The sequence below is a fragment of the Hydra viridissima genome, unplaced genomic scaffold, assembly GCF_058129835.1.
Source record: "Hydra viridissima isolate aposymbiotic clone 2 unplaced genomic scaffold, HvirCarnegie_v1 scaffold_1, whole genome shotgun sequence".
Lineage (NCBI taxonomy): Eukaryota > Metazoa > Cnidaria > Hydrozoa > Anthoathecata > Hydridae > Hydra > Hydra viridissima.
The window spans coordinates 16,373,898-16,382,748 of NW_028324300.1; the positions used below are offsets into that span (position 1 = coordinate 16,373,898).

At 31.2% G+C, this 8,851-nt stretch overlaps 1 pseudogene; it reads right to left on the reverse strand.

The window, feature by feature from the left end:
* Window positions 1-913: 913 nt before the first annotated feature.
* LOC149893585 (uncharacterized) lies at window positions 914-5,990 on the reverse strand (annotated as a pseudogene).
* Window positions 5,991-8,851: the final 2,861 nt, after the last annotated feature.

Consider the following 8,851-nt stretch of genomic DNA (forward strand, 5'->3'; position numbering starts at 1 on the left):
AACTCTGTTTTAATCATTTTTATCTTTTTTCTTCGACTTCGAACAGTGTGCATTTATATCATGCCCAAGTACACAAAAAGAGTTTTTAAGATAATTTTAATGCAACATGTCAATTTTTGATTTCTGAAAAACTTTATTGAATATTTTAAATGTGATTTTTATAAAAATCATTTTACGATTTGTTTGTTTAGTTTACATTAGTTATCTAGGGGGTGGGTGGGGTGAGTTAAATATCGATTCAAGTGTTAAAAACACTCCCTGATTGCTTTTTATCAAAAGCTTAAATTATCTATTCTAATAAAAGCTTTAAAAGCGGTCAAAATGTTTTTCTCCCTTCGATTATACAATATCGAGATGAATCGAAAGTTTGAGAAGTGGCACAAATTAAGTTCAAGGCTGTAAAAGTTACCTAACTATTATATACATGTACATTAGACTTGATTATTTAAAATTTGGAATTTAAAATTATTTATTTATACGTTAATTACCAGTAAAATGATTTACATATGCATTAATTACCAGGGATCCCGTACTTTTCAACTTTCATTAAAAAGGTCGGTCCAAAGTATTTTTTGGCCTTTAGGAACACATTAAAAGTGGGTATATAAAAATCTATCAAAATGAAAGAAACATTTGCGAAAATAGACCTTAATTTTTGCAAATGTTTACCGAAATGGGGAGGGGGACCAAAATCTCTGTGTAAGAGTATCCCATACAGATGGTATAAAAGACAATTTCTTTCACCAGATTGGATGTCAATAATAACCCTAACCCTAACCCTAATGGCATGCAGTGACGCGTATGCCCCGCCTCTTACCCCATGTATAGGTACCAGGTATTATAAATGCTTATTCTACAATACGATATCAATCTTATAAAATTTAACAAATAAAAATTAAACTCATTTCATAATTTATTCTGTAATAGACACTGAAAATAACAAATAAATGTCCTTGCTATTAAAAAAAGGCATTAGTGCTCTATTTTCTGCTCTTGCTCGAATAAAATCAGAAGCTGCAGTTACCTAAAAAAAGCTAACTGTTTTAAAATCTACTTTCATAACTGTAAATATTTCTTAAATTTTTATCAATCAAAATTGTTATTGTTAAGCATAAGGAAAATAAATTTTACCTACTTAACTGCGCTCTCGACTCCTTGTGTGTGAACAGGGAAATATGGAACTATCATAGGACACTCCAGGAATTATTTTAGATCATTATTGTTCACTTGACAGGTTAAGATGGGTTCATAAGCTTCTTTCCATGTTATAAGGTCAGTCAATATGATTGCATGCCAGTTTAAATTAGAAATTTTGCATGCTCTGGGAGTTAGTTTTCCCATATTTTGATGTTTTCTAATTTTCAGAATTTTATTAACAGCAAATTTCCTTTCAATCTTTTCTTGACTGCAAAGTAATGTTTGCAATAAGATTTCAGAATGAGAATACCATGCCAAAGATCTCACATACTTTTCAATAATCTTCTGTATATTTTTATCTTGAAGTTTGATAAGGGTGAGTTGTTTCAAGATATCGTCGCCTTAGAGGGCAGAGGTTCTATCTCCATGTTGTGCTCAAATTCAACTATGACTTTAGGGACATCTATTTTAAGTGCTAGAATCAGATTAGGCAGCGGGTCTATCTCCACATAGTAGGAGAAGAGCAATAAATTTGTGCGAGTTTTGAGCTATCTACATTTGTGCGGAATCCCAAAAGGGCAAAGGTGTTATCTCCTTTGCCATCTGACTATACTGGAGATATCTTCTTTACCCTATGACGTAATTCTTGAAAATGGCAGACGATAACAAACGAAATATAATGAATAAACAACCTTTTATTAAAACAGAGGTAATTTTAAATAGTTTTTTTCGTAATTCTAAGAATTCACCATGGAATTAAACAATGGTTCAAAAAAGCGAACTTTCACTGAACCAAAAATTGGACGCAAACAAGGCAAAAGACCAAATCTTTGGAAACGATTTGTTGAAAAAGACAAAAGAAAGAAAGGAATGGCATACAAGACACGAAAAGGTAAAGCAGTACCGCCCAAAACACCTAGAACGGTGAACTGTTTAAAGTGCAAATTCAAGTGTGGAGAACATTTTGAGGAAACCAAACGACTAGAAATAAATAAACACTACTACCAATTAGAGGATGAAAATAGAAAAAAAGATTTCATATGCCATTTAGTGAAAAGTAGCAATGTTTCACGTCGTCGTCACAATTCAGGAATAAGACCAAAAACAATATCCTGTGCATATCATCTGCCAGTGGAAGCGAATGAAAACAATGTCATTAGAGTGCCAAAAATATTTTTGCACGACTTTGGACATAAGCATGAAAACTGTTCAGTTTGTTGTAAAAAATAAAAATGAGATTGGTCTTTTCATACCACCAAATTCAAAAAAAGGAAAAACTCCAGCCAATAACACTTCAGAAATGCGAACCAATGCAGTTCGAGAGCACATCCTAAGCTTTCCTCAGGTCGAATCTCACTACTGTCGGGCTTCATCAAAGGCAAAATACCTTAGTCCTGAACTAAGTATTGAGGAACTTTATAGACTATACAAAGATGATTATTGCACAACGAAAAATATCACAGATCCAGTTTCTATCGGTGTATATCGAAGAATATTTGTTACTGATTTTAATATAAAATTTTTTATTCCCAAAAAAGACCAATGCTCGATTTGCAATGCTTTTCGAAATGCCAGTGGTGATGATAAAGAAACGCAACGACCAAATTATGACAGTCATAAATTTCGTGAAAAGGAAGCTATGGACGAAAAAAATTCTGATAAGACTGCATCTGCTGCTGACAAGTCCATTCGTTCTATAACTTTTGACCTCGAAGCAGTGTTACCACTTCCATTTGCAGGTGATGCACAAATTTTATATATGCGGAAACTTGCCGTTTATAATTTTACTATTTATGAAACGTCGACCAAAAAAGGAATTTGTTACCTATGGGACGAAAGTGAAGGTAAACGAGGAGCCAATGAAATAAATACAGCTCTGTTAGATTATATGAAGTCTCTTCCAGTTTCCGTGAAGAGGGTGACTTCTTTTAGTGATACGTGCTCTGGACAAAATAGAAACCAATTTATTGTTGCGACAATCATGTACATTGTTCAAACAACTCACCTGGAATGCATCGATATGAAGTATATGGAGTCGGGTCATTCTTATTTAGAAGTTGACTCTATGCACAGTACTATTGAACGCAGTAAGAGCCATCAAAAAATTTACACTACACGAGAATACGAAGTTCTGATTGCTGCAGCGCGCAAGAATCCGTGTCCATATCTTGTTAAACCACTGCAACACACCGATTTTTTTGACTCAAAACAACTTTGCGGTAAAATTGTGAAAAATCGTACAAAAAATATTAAAGGTGAAATCGTCAACTGGTTGAATATTAAGTGGGCAAGGTTTGAAAAGTCAAGACCGTTCATTATGCAGTACAAATATAGCATTACGTCGCCTACCATTATGGAAATAAATGTACAGTCTGGAAGAGGACGACGATCCAACATCGAAGGATTAGAGCCTCAGCCATTGTATCCTACTCGCCTGCCTATTTCGGATGCGAAAAAAAAAGATCTCATGCGCATGGTGAAATCGCGTGTTATTCCACCAGATTATGCCCAATGGTGTAACAACCTACCGTCTGCAGTAACCATGAGAGACAGTTTACCAGAACCAACTGCTGATGAGTCAGAAATTGATGAATCGGACTATGAAGACAACAAGAACTAAGACTTAGTTTTCTGTCAGTCATTTTTTTCAGTATTACTATTATTATTCTGTTATATAATTTTGCTATTAAAACAATTTTTGTTCTTAACTCGGACTATGAAGATAACTAGAACTAAGACTTTATTTTTTGTCAGTCATTTTTTTCAGTATTACTATAATAATTATTCTGTTATATAATTTTGCTATTATAACAATCTTCTGATTTTTCTGCTAATTAAGATTAAGATTTCACTTAGAATTTAATAATATTGATTACAAAAACATTGTTTACAAATTTTTAAATTCTGTTCAATTCACAGTTAATTTGAGTAAAGGTTCTATCTCCATGGTAATTGTAAAATTTGTCCCAAAATGTTACTAATTTTAAAAAGTTTGAACCATGATTGTCATTATCTGATAGTTTACACAATCATAAAAAGCATTTTGTATTAATTAAAAAAGAATTTTAATTGGATTCATTATGTTTATAAATTTCAAAAATTCCATTCAACTCGCAATTAATTTAGGCAAAGCTTCTATCTCCATGATGACTTTTATAATTTGTGCCATACTCTCTTCAATGTTAATAATTTCAAAAAAGTTGAATTATTCCTATCATGTTTGATAGTTCTAATTGATCAAAAAACATTAACACTAACAAAAAATGAAATTGCTGATTTATGCTTAATGCTCAAACTTTGTTTTTGTTCTCCTGCAAAACTACCCAAAATGGAGATAGAACCTCTGCCCTCTAAGGCGACGATATGTCGCGGCCCCTCTATCCAACTATGCTTCACTTTGACTTGGAACCACATAGGGAAGTAAACTGATTCAAGAAACTTTTAAATTAATTCTACACTTTTTAGTTCATCTCCCTCTAATCCATAATCGCATACCCACAATAAAAGTAAGGAAGAACCTGTGTTTAGCCACCTTGAATGGATTTTAGTGCCTGGTTTTTGGTTTGCATAACTTTCAGTAAGAATTCCTGAAATTACTGCCTGGCATATTTTATAGGCATATTTCTGATCTGAATATAACTCATTTACTATTTCCTCACGAATTTCAATTAAGCCTGGACATACGGATATTGGCTTGAAAGTGTAATTTCTATCCATTTCAGTCACCTTGGAAAGCAACTTCCCTAGGGGTCCAGAAAACCCTGTCTTTGAGGTTGTCTTACCATCAAGCTCTTCTATTAAATGTCGAAAGCAAAGATCATTTGTGTGAAGTAAACATATTAGCCATCCTAACTTTCTAATTTACCCTCTAAACAATAGGTAACAACTCAATTATGACCTGTATTTGTAGTTGCGCTATCAAAACCAATGAACTTTAATGTATCTTTAACACCGTACAAAGTAGACCAGTGAAATATTTCATTTGCAATATGTTCAGCAGGTTTAACCTTTGATTTTTTGGGTGTTTCTTCTTTTGTTAAACAATGAAGATATTTACCATGTTCATTAGTCAAAGTGTAATGATCTTCATTTTTAACTTGAGGATAAAACTTTTTTGTTTCCTCATTAAATGTGAATACATTGGTTTTGTCAACTCTTCCATCAAAGAGAACACAAGAAACATCTTTAGACTCAAGTCTATTCTCTCCAAGAATCGGATATAAATTTATCTTTAGCTCTATGCACTTTATTTTTGTCCACCAATAAAAAAGAACTGATTCTAGAACAATTTTAGCCTCCGCCATATCCTTTAAATACCCTGAAGCAGTTGCAGCAGCAGCAGTGTTTGAAACATCATATCTAATTGCAACAAAAGCCGTATTTTTAATCTTCATATAATTTTGCTTTACTTTAAAATCCTTACTTTTATCAAATATATCAGAATTTTCTATGCAGTTAGAACCTTTTAAGTCACAATTAGAATTCCCCTCCTTATTGTTACATTTTTCCAAAAACTCATATTTTCTTTTTAATTGTTTGCAACTTAACATTTCCTTTTCTTTGGCCTTCTTAAGATACTGTTCTTTCTTACTACTTCGCTCTATTGCCTTTTGTTTCCTTATAATCTCTTCATAATCTTTCAATCCTATCACAACTTTAGCTTTCTCCATCTCTTTTCTTCTCTGAGCTTGAATAAATTCTAACTCTATCAAGGGAATCCCTGCTGATTTTTTACATGTACAGATGATGTGAACCTTTCTTTCACATCCCAGACTATTTGATTCATTAGAGAAAAGAATAGAACATTTGCAGTTAGTTATATCAAACAGTTTTGACATAGACTTTATTGTTTTGTCAATTTCTTCCTTTATGGTAAACCTTTTTCTGCAAATGTCCTGTACATCATTATACGCTTTTTTGATCTTTCTGTCAATAGACTTATCTGTGTAAATAACTGGAGGTGAAAATTCTGAGTTTGCTTTTTGCCATTGTTAAACAACTTCCAATCTAATCTCCTTGACCAAATCATCTAATGGATAGATTTTCTTTGCTGATAACTCTTTAATCAGCATAGCTTTACAAAGAACAGCACCAAGACCTGGTAGTTCAGATGACATAAAATCTCTTCCTTTCCCTGTATACAAAATATTGTCATTGTGTTATTTATTAATACTAGCAAAAAGCAACCCGTAATACGGGTTATGGTCGGTCTGTTAATTTATGGTGGCTGTTTTCCACAATTTAAAGTTGCGAAACCATTACTAATACCCTTTGAGAAAAACGCCTTCAAATTTAAAAAATTAAACCATTTTTAAAATTAAAATAAAAAGTATGCGGAGGTAAAATAATTTACCAATTATTTAACATTATTTGAGAAATTTTAAACTGACATGTCATATCAGTGTAAGGCAGAACTTTACTAAGTTCAAAACAATACGTTTTTAGTTACTGACAGAAAATAATAACACTTCATCAGGCTTTAAATTGACGAAAAAAGCTAAATTTTTGTTATATTTTTTATGACATGAACTTTAATTAATAAGAGTAATAAAAAGCGAACGTTAATTATACATGCCTTATTAATTTTTTGGTATCCCTTGATACATGTTTTTTTAAAAAAGGAAATTGTCTTTAAAACGTTAAATGCACACAACTAAATAAATTTATTCAAAATAACTGAACATTTGACCATTACTATTTATGGCACTAATCTGACCATTTTTATATATGGCCTCTTTGTTTCAACAGTTTTTAATAAACGGTAATTTGCTACCATTTACTAAAAATTCCTTTTGTTACTCGAAATTTAATTCTCTTAAATATTTTGACACTAATAAAGGACCTCCCTTCCCCGTTTTTGCCTTAATGGTGGTCAGGAGAATAGAGCTATTTTTATTAAGAGTAATCAAGTTTTTGATGAAGACCTTTTACCAGAATAATAAAATGTGAAACAATGATTTAAGAATTTAACATATATAAGAATTTTTCTTTCCTCAAAGTTAAGCTAATTAATTAGTTAAACACCTCATAAGATTTAAGTAACTCGATATTTGACAAATGCGCAAAACTACAATATTCACTCCCCGTTTAAAAAGATCCCCTAAGTTACGTACAACAAATATTATTAGGCATAAAATAGAGAAAATTAAAAAAAAATTGAACTAATTGCATCTATTTATATCATTTTAACTGACAAAAATTTACAATAAAAGGTAATCAGGTTTTCTTTTTATAAATCGTATAAATGCGTCAATCGTAAATCTTAAAGAAAAAAAAAAAAACCACATAAAAACTGAAAATCGATTTACCTATTTATAGTAACCTATTTTGACATGGCAGTTAATATAAACATTTATCGAAAATGTAACTATAAAATCTATTTCGAAGTACAAAAGGATTAACAATACTTTAAAAAAAAAATCAAATTAAGATATAAATTGCATTTTTAGCATAATGTTGTCTCGGCTTTTAGTAAATAAATAAAAGTAGCAAGTTCCAATAATGAAACTACCTGCTATTCATTTTTAACAATAGACACCAACGTGAAGGTAAGCCAAACAGTCTATCAACACAAAACATCACAACAATAACACATAACAATAGAATATTTACACCCTTGATCCTAAAATCCAGCGAAAATAACAAACCAAATTAAAATATGAAAGGCAAAAGTAGAAAACCAATTTAAAGTTAACTATATATTTATCTTTTTACTAAACATATAACTACATAAAAGTATATTTGTTTTTATATTCAATATTAGTTATTCAATTACTTCAAATTTAGGACATTAAAACACCCTAGATTTAAAGATCAAGGTTGCATAATCTCCCATACACATTATCAATCTTGCTCAATATAATGCCAACTCACACCACTTTGAAAACATGGAAACAACATAATTTAAACATATATACAGCTATAAACAAATATGGTTTCATATAACACATATAAACATATTAAATGACAGGTATATTTATCAAAAACTATGAAAAAAATATTAAAGTAATAAAAAAATATATAACATTATTTGTGTAACACTTTTCACCTACCATACCTTGAATAAGATGTTTATCAATTTTGAAAAACAAACTATTAAATGCCCTAGAGTTCTTGAACATGCAACATATAGTTGGCCATGAGAGAAACACGGTTTTTTGAGATATACCCTAACTCTATCAAATGTTTGACCTTGACTTTTATTAATTGTCATTGAATAAGCCAATCTGACAGGAAACTGACGATGTTTCAGAACAAAAGGTAAATTAGAATCTGATGGAGCCAACTGAATTTGAGGAACAAAAACCCATTAACCACCAGAAACACCTGTCAAAACCTCTGCATCAATATAATTATTTTAAAGAGTACAAACTTTCATTCGAGTACCATTACATAACCCAGCTTTGAGATCTAAATTTCTAAGTAGCATAATTACACAACCAATTTTCAATTTTTAACAATGAGGTAGCATACCTGAAGGAGTTAAGCTGTTCAAAAACTCAACATTATTTCTTTATTTCTTTCATTAAGGTCATCAGTATCAATTTGATCAGCACTTAAATAAATTTTGACCTCACCCGGCAGACATTCAAGCACTTCTTCATTGATAATGAATCAACATTAGTTGGTGTTAAAATCACATGTTTAGAATAATCATTTTGATCAGCATCTCCAAAAATCTTTTCAACAACTGATTCATTTTCTCTAATAATGC